General features: G+C 35.0%; 1 long non-coding RNA gene across 2 annotated transcripts in view; it reads right to left on the bottom strand.

The window, feature by feature from the left end:
• The window catches only part of LOC309609848, a 298,578-nt gene that overhangs the window by 262,864 nt on the left and 8,489 nt on the right, over positions 1 to 27,225 (bottom strand). The window contains exon 2 of one of the 2 annotated variants that reach the window (XR_014233616.1): positions 25,252 to 25,304. This is a non-coding gene — a long non-coding RNA (uncharacterized lncRNA). Of the gene's footprint in view, positions 1 to 4,357; positions 27,208 to 27,225 lie in introns of those variants that run through there. The other variant, XR_014233617.1, reaches the window with a different exon arrangement.

Genomic DNA, 27,225 nt, shown 5'->3' with positions numbered 1-27,225 from the left:
AACAAAAAATTTAATCAAAACTAAATGTGAGGGTTGGGTAAATAAATTATGGCATGAAATGGACTATAATACAGCCATTAAAATATGCTATAGCTCTATATTTTTTGAAATCTAAATATGTCCATGATATATGTTTTGTGATAAAAGCTGCTTATAAGGTGGTTTTACAGCATTAAATAATTTTAATTATTTAAATTAAAGTAGAGGGCAAGATTTTGTGTGTCCCTGTGTGTGTGTATGTCTACTAAACATTTTGGAAAGATGTATATGAAAATGTTAATACTGTTCATCTTTGCATGAAGGATTAACAATGATATTTTTCTTTTAAATTATTTGTTATTATTACCATAATCTAAAATTTTATAAACATATGTTTATTATGAGTTCAAAGAGAAAAAGCCAAAAGGCAATTTCCATTTTTAAAATAGTTTGGTTGAAAAAAGTTACGCTTACTCATAAAATTTAAAATCTGATTCTGCATTTTTATGAATCATTTTTAAAGAGCAGTTGAAATAGCAACCAAAATAGATGGCAAAGATTAGCAGAATGAGTTTGCTTTTTTAATGTACAAACTTGAATCAAATTAGATTTCCAGGAAAAATAATTATATGAGTATATGTTTGCATAGCACACTAACCAAAATAACAAGCACAACAGAGAACAATAAAAGAATCTCCATTTATAAGGAAGTTAGTAAATTACCAAAATCCCATACAGCAGAATCTATATTTGCTGTTTACAATGATATTTGATCTAAATAAGAGGAAGAGGCTCAGTTTGACACACATTTTCCACAGTCAAAAGTGCGATGCTGTTTGGGGAAGAAAGTAAAAAATCCTTTATCTGGAGATAGGATCCCTTGTAGTTTGGGTGGGTTGTAGAAGCATGTGTCACCATTTGGGATACTCTAGATCACAAGCTCTGTGAAGTCAGGAACTGTAATGTTTTTTTGTTAGCAACCTTATCCACAGTTTCTGGAGTATAATAAGGTCTGAATAAATATTTGTTGAATAAATGCCTGGAGTTGTTTTCCTGCCCACATAATGGTAGCAGTGGAAAGAGAAAGAAAATGGCAGTGTCATTCAATTTACCCAACCTAGTTTCATATCCAGGAGGAAACAGCTGCTCAGCCACAAAGCAAAGTTAACCAAACAGACATAAATAAATATTAATCCATCAAGTAAAAAATCTTGTGAGCCTTCGAGCATTACACTGATATACACTGCATTACACTGATATGGAAATCTTAGGATGACCTGAACCGGACTCTCTAAAATGGAGGGACAGCTGAAATCCAGGAGACTTAAGATTTGAAATAACTTGAAATATCATGCTTTTAATCATTGCATTCAACTGCTTCTTTTTCTAAGGAGAATATAAGTAATCTTCCCAACGACTAAATTATAATAATAGACGTCGTAAGATAATATTAGACTAAATTACTACCTTGCTCTTCTAGATGGCCCTAAATTAATTAGGGAACTAATTAGAGAACTTCTCTGATGCAGTTTTAATCAAACACTTGGTGATTCAGACCACCTCCTGAGAGATTGCACAAAAGGTACATGAGACCCACAGGAAGTCAGTGTGCAACCTTACCAAGATCTGGTCTCAGGCTGTGTCCTATGGCATCAAGAGGTCACAAAGTCCTGCTGGGTTTAGAATGGACTCAAGATTTTAGGGCCTTGCCTTCTAAGAATATTTTCCATACTTTATTCTATATTTGTTGTGAAGGTACAAGCTCATCAAAAGTCATAACTGCATCTTATTTTGGTTAGACATTTGTCAATGTCACTTTGACAGTAGGTTTTTGTTTTAGTTTTTTTTTGAATTGTGGAAAAAACACATGAGATCTACTCTTTTAACAGATTTTTAAGTGTACTATACAGTATTGTTAATGATGGGCACTATGGTATATAAAGGATCTCTAGGACTTTTTCATCTTGCAGGACTGAAACTTTGTGCCTACTCAATAGCAACTCCCATTTCCCCTTCCCCCAGCCCCTCACAGCCACATTCTATTTTCTGCTTCTATGAGTTTGAGTACTTTAGATACTTCATGTAAGTGGAATCATGAAACACGTGTGTATATATTATGCCACATCTGTAATTATGTGTGTATGTAAAATTATATCAGAAATCAAATCAAAATAAATGAGAAAAATAAGTGGGAAAAAAGTGTTAGCTGGGACTATAGAAAAACTAACCAACAAGATGTCAAGTAGAAATGCCTTAATTATTCATCTGAATATCCCACATATCCCTGCTCTCATCAATCTATAATAAATTTATACTTATTTACTTACTCAAAAAAGTCATAACTAATTTAGCCATAAAATAGTTCATTTGCCTTTTTTTTATAACTCACCTGTGTGGAAGACTAAATTACAGACTTTTAATAACCACAATCTTAAAGCAGAGGTTTATTTACAAGGGATATACTAGACAAATAAGGTAGGTCAAGGCATAACTATTAAAAAACTGAAAATTATTCTAACACAAGCAAGAAAGTTAAATTTATTAGATTACTAAGATAACACACAGAAGTGCAAAACGTATTGAACCATCATCCTGCCTTGACAAAGTCTGGGAACAAAGGCTGCTCTGGGTCTTCAGCATCAAAAACTGTTGAATCTTCTCCTGACTATTGATTTTAGCTATGGCAAACACTCGTAACCTTCATTCTCTATGTGGCTCTCTTCAAGTGTCATATTTCCAAGAAAACTGGATTTGCCCAACTTAGATCAGACATTTCTGTCTTTGATAAATCAGCCAAGCAAGTGTTTGGGGGCAGAGGGTGGTGACATTGACACAACCACAGGGTAAAAACTGAAAAATGAGCTATTGTCCCAATTCGTATCACTGCAATGGGTAATCCTCCTGGTCAGAACATGTTCTCTTGGGGTAGAAGTGGGTGGTGATGCATGAAGAGTCCTCTCAGAATGTGGCTTGACCATATTTGGGTTTGCTCTAAGACTAAACCAAGTAGATTTATATCTCTTAAATTGACTTGAATAAGCAGAATGTAGTTTGCCAAATCCTACAGCCCTGACCTATGATTCAGATTTAATATCAGCATTCCTCCCTCTTTCCGCTTCCTCTAGCTTTTGTTGATAGAAACAGTGGCCACGTTTTCTTTGTTTCATTTTTCTCAAGATTGCTTCATAAGAAATGAGAGCTGTTTTCTCATTGACTTATGCAGTTCTGTGTTTAGCTCATTAGACGTGAAAGGACCACATCTTGTCGGCTCATTGCTCATGCTAGGAATTATTAGTCAATATGGTGGTAATCATTTCCTTAAAAATGCAGTATCATATCTACCTCTTTTAACCAAAAGTGGTATGTTTTGAACTTGAACATAGCCTAACAGCTTATAATTCTCAATTTTTTCCTCTTTTAAGGTGAGATAGTCATAACAATATACTTATAAAACTTCCTTTAAATAGGAATATCAGAAAAGAGACATGGCCAGATGTTTTAGTTATCTATTAGTTCACAATGTATTATCCCAAAAGTTAGTAGTATAAAAAACACACATTTATTATCTCATTGTCTCTGTGGGTCAGGAATCCAAGTGCAGCTTAGTTGGGTGCCTCTGGGATCAAGGATTTTCATAAGGTTGTAGTTAGGGTGGCAGCTAAGACTGTTATCTCACTTGAAGGCTCAACCAGGAGAGGATCTGCTTCCAAGTTCCCTCAGTATGGTCATTGACAGGATTTAGTTCCTCATGGGCCGTTGTTGGCCTCAGTTCTTTACTGGCTGATGACCAGAGGCCTCCCTCTTTCCCTTTCCACATTAGACTCTCTAGAGAGCAGCCCAAAGCATGCCATCTGGCTTCTATCAGCAAGCAAGTGAGAAAGTAAGAGAGACTGCCAAGACAGAAACCATAGTCTTTTTGCAACCTAATCTTATAAGTGACATCTCATCATCTCTGTTACATTCTACTCATTAGAAGTGAATCACTAGGTCCAACCTACACTTAAGAAGAAAGTATTACACAAGGTTGCAAATCCCAGGAAGCAACAATTATTGGGAGCTCTCTTAGAGTCTGCTTATTACACCAGGGAAAACCAGATCTGTAATTCCTGTAATTGGAATTACAAGTATATTTGACATTTAGGAAATAGAAGAAAAGTGATAAGGTAATGCCCAAAAAGGAACATTGAAACTGAGGAGAGACTTTGGATAAAAATGAAAAGCATTTACTAATATGGTTCTATAAACCAGAAGGGAAAGTGGTTTGATTGCTAAGACAGATTTTCATCCACAAGCATGAGAAATTTTACACCAAACATTTACTCCAAAGATTCACTAGGCCATAGATTTCTGTACAAGTGTTAAGAATGCACCTAGTTACCTTTTACAAGAGTAGCTGTCCATCATGAGTTGTGGTTATCAGTACAAAGAGTTGAGTAAAGACATTGGCAATATAGAAATGCCCTGTAAGAGAAAACTTTGTCAACACAAGAAAAAAATGTGAAAAAGTATGAATTTTAACAAGAAAAGCTTACATAAGAAAGATCTATAGAAAGAAAAAATGCAACAATTTAAACAACTTACAGTAACACAAAAGCAAAATATTTTCAGGCAAAGAAGTTCAAGAGCTATGGGCCTCTTTCAGCTCTAGAGGAGACTAGCCAATTATACCTCTTCATAATAAAAAACAAGGAGGATAAACAATTTCCTTAACAATGAAATAAGAATGATCATATTTAGATATACTAATCTTTTTAATGAACTACTCTGATACACATACCCAGAATGAATGCTGTTTGGGGTGGGTGGAGTAGCTGAGAAGTAAACAGAGAAAGAAAATTAACAGACATTGGAAGAACAACTTAATACATCCAATTTGGAGATGTTAAAATCAACATGGCATGTTTTTCTTAAGAACTGGCAGATAGTCTACCCCACTAGCCACGCTGAAGATTCACCTTTCAGATGACAGGAAGCTCTCTTATATGTTTTGTTTCAAGAGGAAGAATGGATAGGTGAAGTCAGTAATAATACACGGGTGCCCTATTTGGAAATGAGGGAAAAAAATTTTAAATAAACACTTTCAGATCAATTCACCAGAGAATTTATAGGAACATAATGATTGAAAGATTTTTAAAAACGTCAATGAAACAATATTCCTAGCAATTCACCAAGATTTATTGAATGTTAACAATGTGAAGAGCACTGTGCACCACAGGAAGCCAATGAACCATGGTTTACATAATTATTTTGTCTTACAATAATATTTTTCTAGTTATTATTTGGAAAAAAATGGAAGAGTATAAAGAAAATGTAAAATCACTCACAAAAAACATAGTTTACATTTTGCTGTGTTTTCTAATAAAACTTATATGTGTTTTTACATATGAATATGTGTCTGTAAATTTTAAATATTGGTATATAATTTTAAAAAAATATTTTGCACCTTTCTTTTTTCCCCACTTATGATGTCAGGTTTTTTTTTTTCTTATGTTACAAATATGTAATTTATGTAATAAATTTATGTAATGTAATTTATGTTTTCTTACGTTATGAGTATCCTTTTAAAACCATGACTTTTAGAATATATTTAGTGTTCTATTTGTGGTTATAACAAATTAATTTAATTATATTCATTAACAATTTAATATGTTAACATAGTTGTAATTATATATTATATTATTAATTTACATTAAAATATGCATCATTACCTCTGCTCATATAATGGATAATAGGTTATTTCCAACCTAAATATTTATTTTGTTTATCTTTGATATTCATGTAGTGATAAACATCCTAAAGCAAAAATGTACAGGTCATTTATAATGTAACATATAATCTGTGCTTTCAAAGAGTTCTTACTCTGGTGGGAAAAAAAAGAGGTATAAATAACTGCTTTGACATATAGTAAATTTTAAAAGATGAATATCAACTGCAATGCAAGTATAGGTGATGGATGCAGAACTACCTGCCTTCTGCCTACCAGTGAAGGTCTCACAGAGATCTCACTTGTCTGAGTCTGCAAGGAGAAATATGAGCTTGTTAGACCACGAGCTTAAAGAATTCCAGGCACAGAGTATCAGGTGCAAGTGGGGCATTTGAACAGTGATTAACAGTTTTCCTCTTGAAACATTCTCTTCTCTTGATCTCCGAGAGTCTAAACTCTCCCTATTTTCCTCCTGTCTCTTTTTGGAGGAGGAGTATATGTATTTTCCATTTTTCTTGTTTCCAGTGAATGGACTTCACTAACATAGACTTCTGGCCTCTTGCCCCACCCCTTAACCACTCCTCCCTGTGAAGACAGCAGATTCTGTTATGGTTGAAAGTCAGTGGTCCATCTTTTATATCAATCATCTGCTATCACTGAGGATTTGAATGTCTTTTCTTCTTTCTCTACCAGACCAGTGGGAGGCAGAAAGCTTATTACGTTAGTTTTTCAACACCAAATTTACTCCTAGAAGAACTTTCTTAAGACATAGATGGGATGTATGAGAGGAGCCAGGGGCTACCACGACTTTCTAGTCAGTCCGTTTAGCTTTCATACAGCTTCAGGAGTTTAGCAGCAATTAAGATAATATTTAATGGTGCAGCTATTACGGAAAACAGGGTGGAGGTTCCTCAAAAAACTGAAAATACAACTACCATATGATCTAGCAATCCCACTGCTGGGTATACATCTGAAGAAAACAAAAGCACTAATTTGAAAAGATACATGCACCTCAATGTTCGTAGCAGTGTTATTTACAATAGCCGAGATATGGAAGCAACCTCAGTGTCTACTGACAGATGAATGGATAAGAAGATGTGGTACATATAGATTGAAATATTACTTAGCTGTAAAAAAGAATAAAAATTTTCCATTTGCCACGACATGGATGGACCTGTAGGATATTATGCTTAGTGAAATAAGTCATAGAAAAAGATAAATATTGTATGTTATCATTTACATGTGGAATCTAAAAAACAAAACAAATGAATAAATATAACAAAACAGAAACAGACTTACAGATATAGAGAAGAAACTAGTGGTTACCGGTGGGGAGGGGGAAAGGAGGAGGGGCAAGACAGGAGTAGGGGATTAAGAGATACAAACTACTAGGTATAAAAAAAGACAATATTATGATCTCCACTTTCTGACACGCTGTTTCTCAGTTGGTTCTGTCATGGACAAAGAAAAGGGGGTACTATGTTACTGACCACTTAAAATCCCAGTAATTTTATCCCACTTGTAATTATTTTTTGTGTGCCGTGAGAAGTGGTGGTTGGTTGGATATGGGAAGTGAGGGAGAGAGAACTAGAATGATTCCCAGATGCTAAAACAGAACCTTTATAGGAGAAGTGGCAGAAAGGGTGGAATACCATAATTCTGTTCTTTGAGCTCAAGGCATCTGTGGGGCTCTGTATGGAGACATCAAGTAAGAAGTTATAAGAAGGGTTATAGCCTTGTTATGTGAGATGCTGAAAATTCATATCAGAATACATATTTCATAAGTCAACAAGAAAAGAAAGTTGATTTACAGATTATTAGAGGCAACACAACATAGTAAGAAATAGCAATAGTCTCATAAAAAGACTACCATATCCTAGAAGAAAAATTTTAGGAATCAGAAATATTGAAGTCATTTCATTAATTTGAAAATCTGCATAATGTGGGAAAAAGCAGCAATGACAATAATTTGCTGCTATCTATATGTCTTTAAAATGAGACTGTGACAGATTATCCCATTTCCCTCCTCTGCCCTAATCTCAACAGCAGTACTGTTACATGATTAACTGGAAAATGTCAGTGTCTTGGAGGCCTAAATAAAACCTTACCAGGCTAGGTAAAGGAAATGTTCGAGATTATAATTTAATGTGTAAACTCTGACAGCGGGAGGTATGCCAGCTTTTAAAGAATAATTTATGACTCAAAAGCAAGCAGGAAAGTACCTAGTAGGTATGTGAAAGTATAGCTAGTAAGATAAAGTATATCTTCCAAGAGGAGTATATTTGCAGTGGGTGACAACCTTCCTTATTTTTATCTTAATATGTGTATGTTTGTAGCACTTTGTCATTTAGCTAGTTCACTAAAAGTTACACACAACGTGTCACATAAAACAGTATAATATATGTCAACCCAGGCTTCTGTAAGTTTTCAAACCCAAAAGGCCAGTTTGCTATTTCAATGTGCTGACAAACTTGTATTCTTTACAAATAGTATAAAGAGAATCTGCAGAACTTTAAAGGAGGGAGTGAGAAATCACATCCAATTGGGGGACTAAAGAAGATTTTAAAGAGGAGGTGGAACTTGAGCTAGACCATCAAGAACTTTGACAGATGAGGATGTGGCAGAAAGAAAAAGACTAGAAATATGTGTTTCTCAAGATACATTAAACATTGTAAAATGAAATTGATATTTTGAAATCAGTTTTTTCTCTTTCCTTGCTATCTTAACACTATGCATTTAAGGTAGCCTGAACTCCTTAGAACCAGTAACCCAAACAAAAATGAGCCCCAGAGCCATCTGGGGGATTCATGACAATCATCAAGCATCCCATCAATTCCTCTCTAACCCGCTCCTATTCTCATTCTTATTTTCAATATGGCTCTGACTCTTAGCCCTGGCTCTTATTTGAAGCTACATGTTTTACCTTTTGGATTTGGGTGTCTATATTCAGTCTCCCTGATTTTTGGTTATTAATCCTCCGTAATAATTTCTTGACATATACTCAACCCTGTGACACTTCCCACTCTAGACTGTCGCTGGTAGGATGGCTCTCCTTTGTTTTGGCCCTTTGAGATCCGCTCCCAGTGCCAGAATTGGTTGATAGCCAGAGTAGCCTAACACAGATCCACATGAGGAAGGATTTGGACAATGTCAACCATGGAAGTGACTTTTGTGTTATTGCTATTTTTTTCTGGTAATAAAACAAACACATGTTCATTGGAGGAAAGTATAAAAAAGAAGAGAAAAATCAACTGCCGTTCTACTGTTCAAGATAAACACTATTAACCTGTTGATATATTTCTTTCTAGTCTTTTTTCTATATATTTGTTTATACACATATTTTTAAAAATAAAATTGTTTCATAGTACATATACAGTTTGTATGTTTGCTTTTACATACTTATCATTTTACCATGATCATTTCCCAGTATTATTAGTTTTGGCAAAAAAAAAAAATGCTTTTTAATGGCTGTACATTTCAACATATAAATATAATATGATGAAACTCTATTATTAGGCATTTATGTTATTTTGATTTTCCATTATTGTATGAGAAACACTAATATTTAGTGGGCTATGTAGTGTAAGTCACAATCAAGGAACTAAAGGTATAAAGCTAAATGTAACTAAAAATAATACAAATTCTACACTTGAATCTTAGAAAACATTCTTAGAGAACCCATTCACAGGACACTGAAAATTTCTGTAACATCCCCTAATCATTTGAGTCTATGTAAATACCCTGTTTCTCCTTAAAGTTTTGCCCACTAAATACATACAGCATTCATCAGTGGATCTTGTCTATAGCAAGTATTAATGTGATGTTCTAATGGTGATTTTCTATTTCCCTCATTTCTTCTTCATCTATTATTTGGAATCCTTCTGTAAGAAAGATTTATCTCTTCCCTTTCCTCCATTTCTTTCTTTCTTTCTTTCTTCAATGATTCACTTATATCAGTGTATACCCATATATTTTAGGGGAGAGGTGTTATAATCCAGCAATATTGTTACTTATTTTGTTCAAATTGTTCCAGCATTGGCCATTGGGAACTCTTTCAGGTAGGCTCCTTTGTCTTTTTGATACAACTCTATCTCTGCATCCTTTTCTATCTCTTTTTCTCTCTCTTTCTTTTTTTATTTTCTTTTTCTTTTTTTTTTAGCATTTCCTAACTTTCTAGTATTATGCAAATCTTTAGGCTTATTTTGCATTTTCTCTGACAAGCCCTAATATCAACCATTTCTCCAAGGAGCCCAGGTCTCTTTTACTGGCAAACTGTATTTAGAAATCAAGATCTAGGTACCAGGTGAATTCATTGCTACTAGGATGTTACTACTTATAGGCCTTCTCAGCAGACAGAACTAGGAAATATGCATTTGTATACTAACTACCTATGCACACATATCCACATTTCTGTATCTAATTGTGGACTTAAAAAATTATTCACAACCTAAAAGTTGAGAGTTATGTTTTATTCAGTGGGAATTTTTAGGACTTCAAGCCCGGGAGGCAGCATCTCAAGTAACCCTGAGAAAACTACTCCAAGGATGCGAAGGGGGGAGCCAGGTTTTATAGACGTTTTGCAACAAAGGGCAGGTAGTCAGGAACATCAAAAGATTATTGTTAATTGTACCAGATATCCTCAGTTAAGGAATTTAGCACTTTTCTATATGAGAAAATGCAAGAGTCTGAGCTCACTGAAATCATTCCTTTGATATGCACCTCAACTATCTGGGGCCAGTATCTTGTATTTTCACATCCTGTGTTTCCTCAGGGCTCACTAGCTCACATTGGAGGGCTGAAATTGCTGAGGACTTTGACATCCTTTGTTTACTGATATGGCAGGAAATATTCCATTTCTCATATCTATCTATCTATCTATCTGCATATCTATTATAGTAAACATGAGTTTATGCCCTTATCTCCAACTCCAATCCAGCACTTTAGTTTTCTCCCTACTTGCTTATTTGTAAATTCTTTTTTCTGACAGTGAGAAAACTTATCCACAACAAGAGTACCATACAGAACAGTTCTATCACCCTAAAAATTCCATTGTGTCGCTCCTGTATGGTCATTTCCTTCCTTTTTACAACTAATGATCTGTTATCTACTTCTATAGTTTTCCTTCTTAAGAATGCCATATAAAGGAGACATACAGTTGTAGGGGCTTCCCTGGTGGCGCAGTGGTTAGGAATCCGCCTGCCAATGCAGGGGACACGGGTTTGTGCCCCGGTCCGGGAAGATCCCACATGCCGCGGAATGGCTAGGCCCGTGAGCCACAACTACTGAGCCTGCACTCCAGAGCCCATTTGCCACAACTACTGAGCCCGTGTGCTACAACTACTGAAGCCCACGTGCCTAGAGCCCATGCTCCACAACTAGAGAAGTCACAGCAGTGAGAAGCCCACACACTGCAATGAAGAGTAGCCTCTGCTCACTGCAACTAGATAAAGCCTGCACACAGCAACGAAGACCCAATGCAGCCAAAAGTAAATAAATATAATAAATAAATTTATTTAAAAAAAAAGAAAAAACATGACACTAGCTTAAATGTGTTGAATATGTGTACTAAGAAAATTCCCAGGTATTTGGGTTAAAGAGTAGATATATGCAGGTATCATTCATCAAGATAGACTCAGAAGAAGAGAAGATTTGGAATAAGAGGTAAATCCTGGTTTGAAATTTTTTTAAATAGAGAGGTCCATTACTCATTGGGAGTTCAACAATTAGGTCTGGGTTAAAGATACAAATTTGGTTGTTACTGGCTCATAAAACATTAATAAAATGTGTGGATATGGATGACTTATCACAAGGAGAAGGACAAATATTAAAAGCTTAGAATGCTGCTAAGTGAAACACTGATAATTAAGTAAAATGTGAGAAGACAATGACGGAGACAAGAGAGCTATGTAGAAGACAATCCAGGAAACAATGATATAACAGACTTCAAGAGAACGGGGTCTTGCAAGGATTAGGGTGCTCAACAGTGACAGAGATCAAAAGAGAGGAAGTAAAAGACACCAACAGAAATGCTTCCTCTAGATTCGACTGTCAAAGGTTGCTGGTAATGACAAAAGTTTCAGTGTGTCAGAAGCTGATAGCAGTTGGTTATTAGAAAGAGTCTATAGGTATAGCCTATTCTCTCTAAAAGACTGAATTAGAAAAAGAATTAAGAGAGAAAGAAATGTGATCTGAGGAATTTATAGGATTGGTAGGCAGCATTAAAGCTGTACTTTAAAATATTTAGAACATGGATTTGATTTTCAGATATTTTAAAATAATTGCTATTATTTATTTCTCAAAATCACTGCTTTGTAAATGTTCCTAAGGGTGCTTTAGTTAAATCTGTACTTGTTATATAAGAGATAAATAAAATTACATAATCTTACACCACTCGCAAAAGTTAAGTCAAAATGGATTAAAGGTTTAAATGTAAGATCTAAAACCACAAAACTCCTAGAAGAAAACATAGGAATAAAGCTCCTTACATGGGTCTTGGTAATGATGTTTTGGATATGACACCTAAAGCACAAGCCACAAAATAAAAAATAAAAATCAAACTAAAATGCTTCTGCACAGAAAAAAAAAGTCAACAAAGTGAAAAGACAACCTATGGAATGGGGAAAAATATTTGTAAGCCATATATCTGATATGAGGTTAATATCCAAAATATATAAAGAATTCATACAACTCAATAGCAAAAACCCAAATAACTCAATTAAAAAATGGGCAAAGGACCTGAATAGACACTTCTCCAAAAAATATATACGAAGGGACAATAGGTACATGTAAAGATGTTCAGCATCACTCATCATTAGGAAATGCAAATTAAAACCATAATAAGATATCACCTCAGGCCTGTTAGAATGGCCATCCTCAAAAAAACAAGAGAGAGTAAATGCTGGCATAGATGTGGAGAAAAGGGAAGGCTTGTGCACTGCTGGAGGGATTGTAAATTGGTGCAGCCACTATAGAAAGCAGTATGGAGGGTTCTCAAAAAATTAAAGATAGAACTACTGTATATTATTAGCAATTCTACTTCTGGGAATATATCCAAAGGAAACAGAAATACTAACTTAAAAAGATATTTACACCCCTATGTTCATAGCATTATTTACAATAGCCAACATATGAAAACAACCTAAGTGCCCATTGATGAATGAATGGATAAAGAAGTTGTGGTAAATACTGTATGCAATAGAATATTATTCAGCCATATAAAATGAGGAAATCCTACCATTTGTAACAACATGGATGGAGCGTGAAGGTATTGCGTTAAGTGAAATAAGTCAGACAGGGAAGGAAAAATACTGTATAATCTCACTTATATGTGGAATCTAAAAAAAAAAATGAAAAAAAAACCACAAACTCATAGAAAAAGAGATCAAACTTGTGGTTATCAGAGGCAGAGGGTGGGGCGAGGGGGAACTGGAGAAGGGACTCAAAAGGCACAGACTTCTAGCTGGGGATACAGTGTACAACATGATGACTATAGCTAACACTCCTGCATGATGCATAGTAAAGTTGTTGACTGAGTTAATCCTAAGAGTGCTCATCACAAGGAGAAAAACTTTTTTTTCCTTTTTTCTTTTCTTTTTATTCTATCTATATAAGAAGACAAATGTTAGCTGAACCTATTGTGGTAATCATTTCACAGTATATGTAAATCAAACCATCATGCCATCCACCTTAAACTTATACAGTGATATATGTCAATTATTCCTCAATAAAACTGGAAAAAATAAAATTACATCCAGTTAGGAGCATATCTCTAGAATTTCTGGAGTCAGCTAAGGTAAAAGAAAGAGGTTTTTAGAGATGTCAAAACTTAAAAGTGGCTCACTGTTCCTCCTCAGGGTCCTAAATACTAAAGACAAAATTTTCAAGTATGTTGGATGAGAGTTTACTGGATGCGCCAATTTTCATACCAAAAAAAAAAAAAAAAAATCAACTTAAGCAATCAAACACACAAAAAATTAAATCCTGAGTCCTGAGCCCTGACACTTTTGGAATCAGAAAGAAAACAGATGAGCAGATACTAACACTAGGTATGGTTGACATGATAAAATCAACCATGTCGGATTTAAGAAGAAAAAAAATATGTATATATAAATATATATATAATTCAAAGACAACAAACTAAAAAATGGGATAAGAGGGAGAAGAAAACATTTATTATTAATTATTCTGATTAGGGATCTTATACCAAAGACACCTAGGCAATAAGTGTCAGTTAGCTCTGCCACTTAGGAACTGGTAATTTAATCTCCTGAAGCCTCAGATATCTCCTTTACAAGGTTGGAATAATCATAGCAACCTACCTCCTGGAGTGTTTGTGAGGATTAAATGATGTAATAAAAATGATGCTGTAAGAGCAAGGACTGAGTTAAGTCCTCAACAAAAGTTTGATGACGATAATGATTTCATTTCAGTCCAGTTTCCAAATTCCTCTGATACAATGCAGTGGAAAAAAAAAAAAATCTAGGAGTTAAGAGAGCTCCTTTCCAAGTTTGTATCATTTTCTAACTAGCAGAATTGCATCAGTAAAGTCATTTGGACTGAATTTTCTCATATTTTTAGTACATTTTTAGCCCTCAAATGCTACTATTCAAATATACTGCATCTCTTTATGCAATATAAAATTAAAGAATGGTCAGTTATGTCTGGAGAGAAAAAAAAACAAGCCAAGTGACAAGAATCTCATTTTCTCCCATAAGTAACAGAAAAAGTTTAGTTGAAAAAAACATTCTGTAAACTATTAAGAAAAAAAATCATTTTTCAAGTATTTGAACATTATTTGGCACACTTAGGTTGAGTCATACAGATTTGAATAGTTTACGTGTATGGCCAAAGTTAAATTTTGTTTTGACATTTTCTTGGCCTACTGTTTGAGAATTTTTAGAGTAATTCTTCATAAAATCTGATATAAAACAATTGTTTTGGAGAACTGCCTCTTGAAATCTTGACCTTTTTTGTCCTGATGAAAACACTGTAGCTCCATTTATTTCGTTTTCACTAAATTATTTGAACAGGTACACTTGCTTTCAGAAATATTTGAAAATATTTACTCTAATTATGTACTAGTTAAGAAAAAAATTCAACTGGAAAAAATGACTCAAGAAAACCAACAAAATGTAGAGAGTTGTCTCAAACAAACCTAGACAAAAAAAATTTTTTAACATAAACTAAATACAGATTGAAAGCTAATAGACAATAAATGGAAGACACATCACAGTTTTGAGGTTTTTAAAACATACACTTAGTTGGGATACAGAATCAGATGTGTGGGCAAAAGAGCATCTAATTCCTTAGAAAATATTTAAAGAAACATGCAAGTTTTATGGTGTTTCCCCTTCCGATTTGAAGTACCCTCCGTGGGAAAGCAGTGTGGGAATGTTATTTTTATTTGGGAAATTTTAAATTATTCTCGTACTACTACTATTATTATTTTCAAAGTCAAAAATAAAATAAAAGAAAACATGGAAATGTACAAAGTAATCATTCTTATCATAAAACACTTTCCTTTTGTATCATTTATAAAATTATGCTATACCTGTAAATGTTATTTTATGGAGTTGGGTGAATTTTTCTCAGTGGTAACATTTCTTTTTTTTCTTTTTTAACATCTTTATTGGAGTATAATTGCTTTACAATGGTGTGTTAGTTTCTGCTTTATAACAAAGTGAATCAGCTCTACATATACATATATCCCTGTATCTCCTCCCTCTTGTGTCTCTCTCCCACCCTCCCTATCCCACCCCTCTAGGTGGTCACAAATCACTGAGCTGATCTCCCTGTGCTATGCAGCTGCTTCCCACTAGCTATCTATTTTACATTTGGTAGTATATATAAGTCCATGCCACTCTCTCACTTCGTCCCAGCTTACCTTTCCCTCTCCCCGTGTCCTCAAGTCCATTCTCTACGTCTGTGTCTTTATTCCTGTCCTGCCCCTAGGTTCTTCAGAACCATTTTTTTTTAGATTCCATATATATGTGTTAGCATATAGTATTTGTTTTTCTCTTTCTGACTTACTTCACTTTGTATGACAGACTCTAGGTCCATCCACCTCACTACAAATAACTCAATTTCATTTCTTTTTTATGGCTGAGTAGTATTCCATTGTATATATGTGCCACATCTTTTTATCTGTTCATCTGTTGATGGACACTTAGGTTGCTTCCATTGTGGTAACATTTCTAACTGTCTGATTTTTATATGTCAGTGAGACAATATTAATTTATAATTAAAATTTATATGTAAGTAACTAAGGAATAACAAATATTTCATTAAGTGAGGTATACATCAAATCATAGATGCAAAAAAATTAATTCATTTTACATGAAAAAATTTCTAAGTTACACAGCAAGATTTTCTCTGTTGAGAGAAGACTGGCACTAGAGTAAGTTACTGAGGTTGGCTAGAGAATATAAATCTTTGGAAATATTTATATGTCAAATAAAGTGATGTGATATGTATATCCTTCACTTTGCTTGTACCTCAATATAAATAAATACATAAACAAATGTTTATTTATTTATTATTTATATGTTTCTCACTTCATTTAAGCTTTTGCTCAAAAATAAGCATTTGGAAAAGGTTTTCCCAAATTATGCTATCTAAAATAGTCCCATTACCTTACATTATTTTTGTTTAAAGCACTTTATGACTATCTAATATTTTATATTTATTTGTATGCTTACCTTTTTACCTCTCAATAATATAAGTTCCATGTAAGTAGAGACTCTGTTTTATTTACTAGTGTATCCCAGAATCTATTAAAGTGACTGGAATACAAACGTGAGCAGTAAAAAATATTTGACTAAATGAATGAAATACTGTTTATCTTCCCTAGCAGAAGTTGTTGTTGAGAGCCAGAATATTCTCACCCTCCAGAAAAATATTGTACCTTGTAAACAGTTGGCTTATAATAGAGAACTAATGAATTTTATTTTAATGCTAGAAAAATCCTTTGAGTGTTTAGGAAGATAATATTGCATTATGTGGAAAATATTTAGAGTTCTCGCCTCCTAAGATGTCAGTTATCTAATTTGGGCATGTTGTATAACCTAGTGTAATATTCAAAATTCTCCTTCAAGGTTAGATAAATTGGTTTTCCAAATGATGACCTGCATGAGCAAAACTATATATATTGCTATTTCTCAGTGCTTTACTTTGCCTCTAACTGAAACTCTTCCTTAGTGGAATTAGCTGTCTCTTGTCCCTACCCACCACTCAACAACACCACCACTTCAAGAGCTCAGGAAGTCTGGATAATATTCCATGATCCAACTTGGATGATCAAATTTAATCTCTCTGCTACACTCTTTTTAGTTTCCATTTTGTATTATGGATCTGATCAATTCCTTAGCTTACATTACTCTCCCTTTAAATTAAGAGGTTAACTAGATAGGAACAAAGTTCTCATTCATGTCTATGATCTTATATAATATATTATCTCTTGGAAATTCTAACTAGCATAATTATAGAATTGAGGATAAAACATTTCAAACTACTTTTTTTTAAAACATCTGTTTCTAAAAATAATTTTAACTGTAAAACAGAAGTCATTTGATCATGGATTAAACTCATAAATATAATCTGCTCATTAAGAGCTGATGTTTATTTACCCATCGACACTCTAAATTTAATAATTACTTGGTTATCATAGCAAAGCTAAGCTAGAATTCATGTTACTTACAACTGGCTTACTCTTCTAATAATTTTTATTTGTCTAAATTATATCATAGCGTTGTATGATCTAGTACTCTGAATTTCTCTTACAAACTGATATCTAGTTACTATTATATACACTACTTTTTTTCGCACTACCAGATTTATTCTGTCTGTTGTTAATGTGTTACAATTAGTGTTACCTGCTAGTTGTAAAAGGTATAGAGATTTAGGAAAATAAATTATTCAAACAAACACTGGTAACATATTGTATTTCCTTCTAGTCATACAATTGTGAAAAACCAAGATGATTATCTAAGATCTTATATATATAAATGAAGTACTAAATTATAGTATCTTTACCACACATTTTTAAACAATATCAATCACACCTTGTCTCTTTTGCATCTGTTTTAGTATTTAAAATCGACACTTTCTCACATCATCAAAGTCTATTTTTTAAGAGCTTTGATTTTCTAACAGTTTTTATTGGCTTTTTCAGTTATCTACTACTGCATACCAGAGGAACTTAAAGCCTATGACTTAAAACAGCAACTATTTTATGGTGTCTCACAATTCTGTGGGTTGACTGGGCTCAGCTGGGAAGTTCTAATGGACTACATCATGTTGACTGTGGCCTCAGTCATGCTGAAACCATGCACCTCAGACTGGATTTGATCTCACGTACTGGGACTTGACCTCAGCTGAAACACAGATTGGGACTTGAACCCATGGGCTGGGACTCGAACCAGCCAGAACCCATGGTCTTTTATTTGAGATCACACACCTAGTCTCAGAACTTAGTGAAGTTCAGGTTCTTTATGTCTCAATGCAGAAAGAATTCATCGAGAGACAGAGTGATAGGTAAGAAGCAGATTTATTTATAGAGAAACACACTCCACAGACAGAGTGTGGGCCATCTCAGAAGGTGAGAGGTCCCTAATATGGGATGGTTAGTTTTTATGGGCTGGGTAATTTCATAGGCTAATGAGTGAGAGGATTACTCCAACTATCAATATTTTGGGGAAAGGGTGGAGATTTCCCCTGGGCCACTGCCCACTTTTTGGCCTTTTATGGTTGGCCTAGGAACTGTCATGGCACTGGTGGCCATGACATGGCACATGTCATTTAGCATGCTAATGTATTACAATGAGTGTATAATGAGGCTCAAGGTTTACTGGAAGTCAAATCTTCTCCCATCTTGGATCTAGTTAGTTCTAACCAGTTTTTGTCATGTCCTATGACTATGTTGTTCTTTTAGAGGTTGTCCCCTGCCCCCTTCCCTCCTGTTTCAATCTGGGTGCTCATTTGGGCTGGAATGTGCCAGGGGGCTCACTCACACGGCTGACAATTGATCCAGGTTGTAATAAACATCATTTTTAACAGCAAAGATCTACATTATAAGAGAAATATCTCTAGATGGTGGAATTGTATGTGATTTTTATTTTCTCTCTCTTTTTTTTTCCTTATCTGTAATGTCTAATTACCTTGTGCAGATACATTGCTTTTGTGCCAGGATATTACTAAGTAATTATTATTCATAAAAAAAGTATTTTTCTAAATCAGATTAACATTGCATATATCAGTAAAAAATAAATAGTACAATATTTACAGAGGCAAATCACAGGAACTCTATATGTAGTTTAGAAGATTTAACAGAAAAATTTTTAAAGCGCTATGTCCTTTAGGTAGCATTAACTTTGTAAAAGTTAAAATTTTAATACCTATCTTATAATTGAATAATATTTAAAGCATATCCTTTTTCCTTCCTCCTCCTTCACTTTCCCCCTCCACCCACCTAGATATAGCATAGGAAAACATTTCAGTGCTTTTAAAATATTTCTTCTAGCTTTTACATTGAAAAGAACAACGTTAAGACTATCCTTTGGGCTTCCTTGGTGGCGCAGTGGTTGGGAATCCGCCTGCCAATTCAGTGGACACGGGTTTGAGCCCTGGTCCAGGAAGATCCCACATGCCATGGAGCAACTAAGCCCATGCGCCACAACTACTGAGCCTGTGCTCTAGAGCCCGCGAACCACAACTACTGAGCCCACGTGCCACAACTACTGAAGCCCGCGTGCCTAGAGCCCGTGCTCCGCAACAAGAGAAGCCACCACAATGAGAAGCCCATGCACCGCAACGGAGAGTAGCCCCCGCTCGCCGCAACTAGAGAAAGCCTGCGCCCAGCAACGAAGACCCAACACAGCCAAAAAAAAAGAATATCCTTAATAATGTAGTTTAGGGACAGATAGCCATACAAAAATAACCAAGTTTGCCAAAATGATGGCAAAAATGCCACATTTCTCTGAACACAGTCACTGAGCAACAGGAATAAAATTCAAGGTTTTTATGCCCCTTTCCTCAGAGCTGAAGAGTGTAGTAAAGTAATAGTATGAGAATCAGTCAATACTTTCCCTGTTTATTTCATTCAGATTAGTTGAAGTAAAGCCTTAACATATGAATAGTTCGACCTCTCTCTGAATAGTCTAGTTGTTAAAAACCCTCCAGGCTGTGGATTACTTTATCTTTCAGCTTCCTCATCTGTAAAATAAGGAATTACATCCTTGAATGTTTTCTAACTTTGAAGTGATTTTGACTCCAGATATGAGAAAATGACAGTAGCTGTGACTTCCTAGGAGGTCTTGGTTCTTACTCTTCACTCTGTTCACAACCCCTCTCACCACTTCCTCACACAATTTAACTCAGCATCTTTTGTTAACTTTTATTAAGCTAAACATATTTTTTTTACTTAAGTGATAAATTAGTTCAGTCAGCAGCTGACTGAAGACTTTGAATTTACTAAAATATTACTTTAATACCAGTATTCAGTAATTTTAAATCTCCAATGAAAGACTGGATTCCATTCTGCTTTTGGTCAGAGTACTTCCAAATACTCAGGTAAGGCAAACACAGGCATCAAAAAGAGAGATTTCTCCATTTCTAAATCAGAATCAAACTGGTAGGAACTTCTGAGAATCAAGAGAACAGTCTTTTGGCGAAATGATTAGGAACTATAAGCTTAACATGTTATTTTTTTTTTTAAAAAAGCACTGTTGTGTCTTTTTGATCATGTTGATGAAGAACAAATCTCTAAGCTCTTTTTGTTCATTCATTCACACATTCAACAGACATTGCATTAAGTATTAAATTTTATATTAAGTACCAAAATATGGAAATAAGACATCCTCATTACATTCATGAATCTTAAAATTTCTTCATTTGTACTGGATAGCATCTTCAGAAAAGATCAATTAGTAACTTGTCTGTTTCTATAATGAAGACAGCTCCAAAATGTGCTAATAGATTTACAAAGCCATTTTAAAGAGGTGGGGGGAGTGTTAGTGAAAAAAGATAGAGATGAGAGCCATTTAGCTTGTCCTGAGGAAGTATTTCCTATATATAGAGTATTGTCACTGAAGAAAGACAATGTATTCATTGTCTATTAAAATGATCTGGGGAGGGATAGGGGTGAAGGGAGAGAGAATTTATGTAGACAAACTGACAAAGGAACATTTCTTTGAAATCCTGTATTAAATTTCATTTTCTCTATTGAACTAATTGCCTTTGTTAGTGAGGTTTCCAAGACATTAAAGCTCCCATTCCTGCACTGCATCTGTACCCTGTTACGTGGCTTGGCCACTAAAGATGGCTAAGCTATATGATACTAGCTACACCTCAGCAAAGTGTGTGTACATTATTCCTTGCCAGGGCTCCTTCCCCAAATCCCTGCCATAACAAGTTTGGTTGGATAAGTCATAAATATCAAAAATCCCCCCCTCACACACACACACTTTTCTTTTTTAATCTATTCCTCAAAGTTTAGTTCACAGCTAGTCCATCTCCCCTTGATCCTATGCTGGCTCCAAAAGGCCATCCAGAGTTGAGGATCTCCCAGAATGTTTTATAATCCTATTGGGAGGTATTAGTCTCCTAACACAGAATCTTTTCCAAAGAAGAAATTACCAATCCAATCATAACATTCCATTGTTGAAGATAAAACACAAGGAGAAAGGGAACTCTGACTCTCTTCTCTTCCCCTCAGAACTCCATCCTAGTATAGAGATCACACTGTGTATCTGTTAAGAAACCATTCCATATCACTAGCCTCTCTCTGAAGCTAAAGTGATAAGAGCGTGGGAAGTTATCTTTACTGAAAAGAATAGGATTAAAGGAAATCCAGTGTTTGAGAAAATCTTAGTCATGGCATTGCTGAACCAAACAGAGGAAAGAGAGAGACAGAGCATCTAATTGAAAGAAATTCTTGGGTAATAAAAAGCTGCTGTCAAGCTTTTACAGAAAGGAGACAATCAATTCTATCTTTGTCCATATCTCTGAGATAAATATTGTTGAGCAACAAATGATGCTGACTCTCTGTTTTAAAGTCTGAATGATGAACAATTCCTGATGGGGACATTGAGAGTACTGGGCAATTGTATTTAAAGCCCTGAGACACCTCCCTGATACAAAGGAAGTGGTTATTCCAATTCAGACAAGATTCGACACAGACTTGGAAGATGGAGAAATGAATGAAATGATTCAATAATCTTAAAAGAGATTTAATCTCTTTAATCTCTTTTAATCTCTTTAGAGATTTTCTTTGGCCACATATGCCTAAGGGTTTCACCAGAGAATTAATGATGGAGGTTCCTAAGGACTTCATTGTTTAGAGCAGGTTGTATTTATGGTTATTCTTAATGTAATTGTATAGTAATTTATATATATTTTCAAGTCAGTGAATATTTGGTTAGTTTCAAGATATTCTTACTTTTTTAATAAAGTCCCAAGTAAAATAACTCTACATTTTTATTAAAGGCAATTAGGTATTCCAATAGAAACAAAGGAATTGCTAACATTCAGATGTCCTGAATGGCTAGGGAAGCAGAGCCCTCTGAGAATAATGTTTTGATACAACTGATTCCTGCTGAGTTGTGCGGCAACCTTTCATAGACCCTGCTATCAGTTGGCCAATAGGAGTAAACTTTGTACAGTAATTTGGATTGTCAGTGAGCTAAAATGTTTATGTACCTCCATTGTCACTGAGAGGATTTCTGGTTCTCTAAACAAAACTGTAAGAGAAGGAATAATAAGTAGTAATAAAAGTTACCACCACTTAACATAATCATAAAAGATACAGATTCAGAATATAGATTTTAAAAGTACTTTAATTTAAAATATTAGCTAAGTCAGTGATGGAACTGAGAATTTAATGCATCCTAAAATTTATGCTAGACTTAAGGTGCATTTGTTTTCTCCTGATTTCAGATGTACTAGCCACTCTTACTCAATTCTTTAAGACCTATTTCAATTACCACCTCTTTGCTGAAGCTGTCTTTGTCCTCTGTCTGCGAATACACACACCTTGTCCAGCAGTACTCACTGTTTTCCACATGGGTTCTTAGAACACTTTGTACATAACTCTGTCATAATTTATTAGAGTTAGTTGTTGTTACATAATCCTTTTCCACTAGCTGCGAAATTATCTAAGGCATGGACAGCATTTTATTAATATGTTTATCTTAGTGCTTAATACATGTCTAAAACTGAGTGGTGGAATGGTGGATATGCAGCTAGTTCCACTAAAAAGTGACCATGGATTACACCAGCAGCTGCCATTAATAACAGTTTTTAGCCATAAAAATTCTACATTGTTTATTTATCTTTTGTCTCTTTGATCATTCTCCAAATGCATCTTTATTTTCAAAATTCTCTGTAGATTATGCTCAGCCAAAAGACAAAATACCTACTGACTTAAACAGATTTCCCTTCTGTTAAGAGCTCTTTAAGCAAGTCTCAGAATTTGACACCTTTTTACAGCTAAGGAAATAAACTATAAAATGTAATATAAAATAGATTATATGTCTGGATCAAGTTTTTAACTGTATTTTATTTAAAAGTGCTATGATTTATCAGGAAACAGATCAACCATTAAGAAACAACCAACCATTAACAAACAAATGAAAAAAAAAATGTAAGCAACTACTGAAGCACCTTATGTGATGGGTCATGTCCTTCTGAATACCTGATAAAGGGTTTTACAGGGCTTCTTACTGATTATTCAAGGAGTTCATCTTTATAACCCTTGTAAGAGTAAAAGAATATATCGTGATTAAATAATGCCCAACTGACAACAGGGAGTCCTGAAGTCTTCTACTGATGTGACTTTATTTTGAAGTACCCTAATTAAAGTTGCTTACAAAAACCTAGCTCACTTGCGGGAAAGTTCCAATAATCATGAACACATGGTGATAATTAGACTGACCAGAAACAAGGTTTTCCTTTTTATTGTATTTATAACCGTTTGTTCCTAGCACATTTATTATAGGTTCCTCCTTGAAGTGTTTTTATTGGTATTTGTTTAGATGGAAACTATGAAAATTTTGGCTAGGTACAAAAGATAAAGAATTCGTTTGGGATTACACTGGTCTTTTCAGTCTAGGCCACACACAGGAGACAACACTGTCACAGATATCCTCAGATAATGAAAGGATGACAGGGTAGACAATGTACTGGATTAGCACTGAACTCTAATTTTAAAAATCCTATAATGTTCAGTAATTAAACAATTATTCCCACTAGGAAAACAAGGGCACTCCTCATTCACCAGCAAGAAATTAAGGATAGCATCAATCTCAATCAATCCCAGCTGGCTTTTTTTTTTTTTTTTTTGTAAAAATTGAGAAGCTGATTTTAAAATGTATATAGAAATGCAAGAACCCAGCATATCCAACACAGTCATGAGAAAGGAGAGACTCCAGTTGGAGTGCTTATATTACCTGATTTCAAAATGTAATATAAAGCTACAATATTTGAACAGCATACTGGCATAGGGATCAACAAGTAGATCAATGACAGAATAGAGAGCTCAAAAACTGACTTACACTTTCATTCAGTTTTTTGGTTTTTGACAAAGTCTTTTCAGCAAATGGTGTTAGAAAAAACAGATATCCATATGAAAACCCCTAACTTACACCATATACAAAAATTAATTTGAGATGGATCAAAGATCTAAATGTAAAAGCTAGTGTTATAAAATTTTTAGAAAGAAATATAACAAAATATATTTGTGACCTGGGGGTAGACAAAGGTTTCTCAGATAAGACAGAAAAGGCAATAATAACTGTAAAACAAAAAAATGATAGCTTAGATCTAATCAAAATAATAATTTCTACTCATCAAAAGACATCATTAAGAAAATTAATAGGCAAGATACAAAATGTGAAAAAATATTTATAAAATTTATGTCTACTAAAGAGCTGGTATAGTTTATTATATACATAGATATAACCCTATCAAGAGTATAGTGGTTTTGTTTGCTGTTGATAGGTAGGAAGTTAATGAGAAACAGTAGCCAGGTCAGCCGTGGTCAGAGGAAATTCAGGTTGTCGAGCCCATGCATAGCCTCTATCCTTGTCACCATGGCCACTTTCCTGTGAGCTCATTGAGCAACCACTGGAGTGGCTGGAGAAAGAGGCATCTAGTCAAGGATCAAGACTACAGCGGAGAGAGCAAGTCAAGAGAGAAAGTTGTTCAGATTGCTTCATTTCCTCCATGAGAATATCAAGGGCTTGAAGGACCATCTCATAGAGCTCTCCTGTAGTACAGAGACACTTCCTGCCCCATAACAGAAAAGCAGCCAAGCTTGCTGCTGCTCAATAGCAGAAGGGAGATATGACACAGGGAAAGGAAAACAAACAAAAAGCCCATTTTCTGGTCCCAGGGGAGAATAGGAACAGGCAGTAAGAAAGAAAGGTAAGCATGAGTGTATGACAACTTCCCCTCGCCCTCCAGCCCCTGACTTAGTTTAAGAAAGAGGAATAGGTGATTTAGAAAAGTGAAGTCAACATGGGGGGAATAGTATGGCTGTTCCCCAATCTCTTATTTAAGTTGTAGAAAGGGTTTACCTTGTGTAATGCTTTTGTACCAGTCTGGGGCTGGGCCATACGTCCTTGATGTTCTATGAGATAGGAGAGAGAGGGGCCTTAGGGATTAACGTTCTCAAGCTGCTTTCCAGCTTGAATGACACGGGTGAGCATTGACAGTAGAGGGCTTGCCATGGGGTCGGCTGGAAGGGGCACAATAACCCCTGCAGAGGCTTAGGGTTGACAGTAAGAGGACGTGCAAGTGCCTCTTGGGTCTGCAGCCAGCAGGAGATGAACTCAACTAGGCAATGCCATCAAAATCTGGCCAAGACAAGAGGTGCCAGTTTATGAGTTACATTACCTACAGACCAGAGACTGCTATAACTGAGACCAGAAGCTAGCCAGGCATGCTCCACAGCTATTCTAAGACTTCCTTTACAACACCATCTTGGGAATTCCTTACACTTTCCCTGGGTTGGAACACTTGTTTCTTGAATCCCGTATTTCTTTGTTTTCATCCTCAATATTTTCTGGAGCCTGAAAAGGGGTGTTTGGGAGGAAAAGTTTTTGAGTACTTGGGTATCTGAAAATGTCTTTATTATACACTTATCCCCCAATTAACAGTTTTAGTTTATTTCTGAGAACCCTGTTGCTAAGTAAACAGTTGTTAAATGAAAAACTAGTCCCATTAATTTAATGGGGAAAATGATGATACATTCTTTCCCAATCCAAAATAAACATATGATTTTCACAGATATATCAATTGAGCAATAAAAATGTTTATATAACTAAAATATAACAATTTGAAAATGAATAAATGTAAAATGTATTGGGTGGGCCAAAAAGTTCGCTCGGTTTTTTCCGTAAGATGGCTCTAGCAGCACTTAGTTGTCTTTAACTTCATTCGAAACAATTTTGTTAGATAGTATGTGACAGCTGTCATATCAGCGTGCATTTAAAAAAAGACATCAAAATTGGTGAATTTTTGTGTAGCCATTTTAATACTGAAGATGGAAGAAAAAATCAACATTTTCCGCATATTATGCTTTATTATTTCAAGAAAAGTAAAAATGCAACTGGAACGCACAAAAAGATTTGTGCAGTGTATGGAGAAGGTGCTGTGACTGATCAAACGTGTCAAAAGTGGTTTGCAAAGTTTCATGCCGGAGATTTCTTGCTGGTTGGGTAGACCAGTTGAAGTTGATAGCGATCAAATTGAAAAAATAACTGAGAACAATCAATGTTATACCACACGGGAGATAGCCGACATATTCAAAATATCCAAATCAAGCACTGAAAATCATTTGCACCAGCTTAGTTATGTGAATCGCTTTGATGTTTGAGTTCCACATAAGTTAAGCGAAAAAAACCTTCTTGACCACGTTTCCGCATAAAATTCTCTAATGAAACGTAATGAAAACGTTCCGTTTTTAAAACAAATTGTGACAGGTGATGAAAAGTGGTTATTGTACAACAACGTGGAATGAAAGAGACCGTGGGGCAAGGGAAATGAACCACCACCAACCACACCAAAGGCCGGTCTTCATCCAAAGAAGGTGATGTATATGGTGGGATTGGAAGGGAGTCCTCTATTATAAGCTCCTTCCGGAAAACCAAACGATTAATTCCAACAAGTACTGTTCCCAATTAGACCAACTGAAAGCGGCACTTAATGAAAAGCGTCCAGAATAAGTCAACAGAAAACACATAATCTTCCATCAGGATAACACAAGCCTGCATGTTTCTTTGATGACCAGGCAAAAACTGTTATAGCTTGGCTGGGAAGTTCTGATTCATCCGCCGTATTCACCAGACATTGTGCCTTTGGATTTCCATTTAGTTCGGTCTTTACAAAATTCTCTTAATGGAAAAAATTTCAATTCCCTGGAAGACTGAAAGTCTTCCCTGGAACAGTTCTTTGCTCAAAAAGATAAAAAGTTTTGGGAAGATGGAATTATGAAGTTGCCTGAAAAATGGCAGAAGGTAGTGGAATGAAATGGTGAAATGAAAAATGTC

The sequence above is a fragment of the Balaenoptera borealis genome (assembly GCF_965194805.1).
Source record: "Balaenoptera borealis genome assembly, chromosome: 13".
Classification (NCBI taxonomy): domain Eukaryota; kingdom Metazoa; phylum Chordata; class Mammalia; order Artiodactyla; family Balaenopteridae; genus Balaenoptera; species Balaenoptera borealis.
The sequence above is the reverse complement of the archived record's forward strand: the minus strand, read 5'-3'. Positions and strand labels throughout refer to the sequence as shown.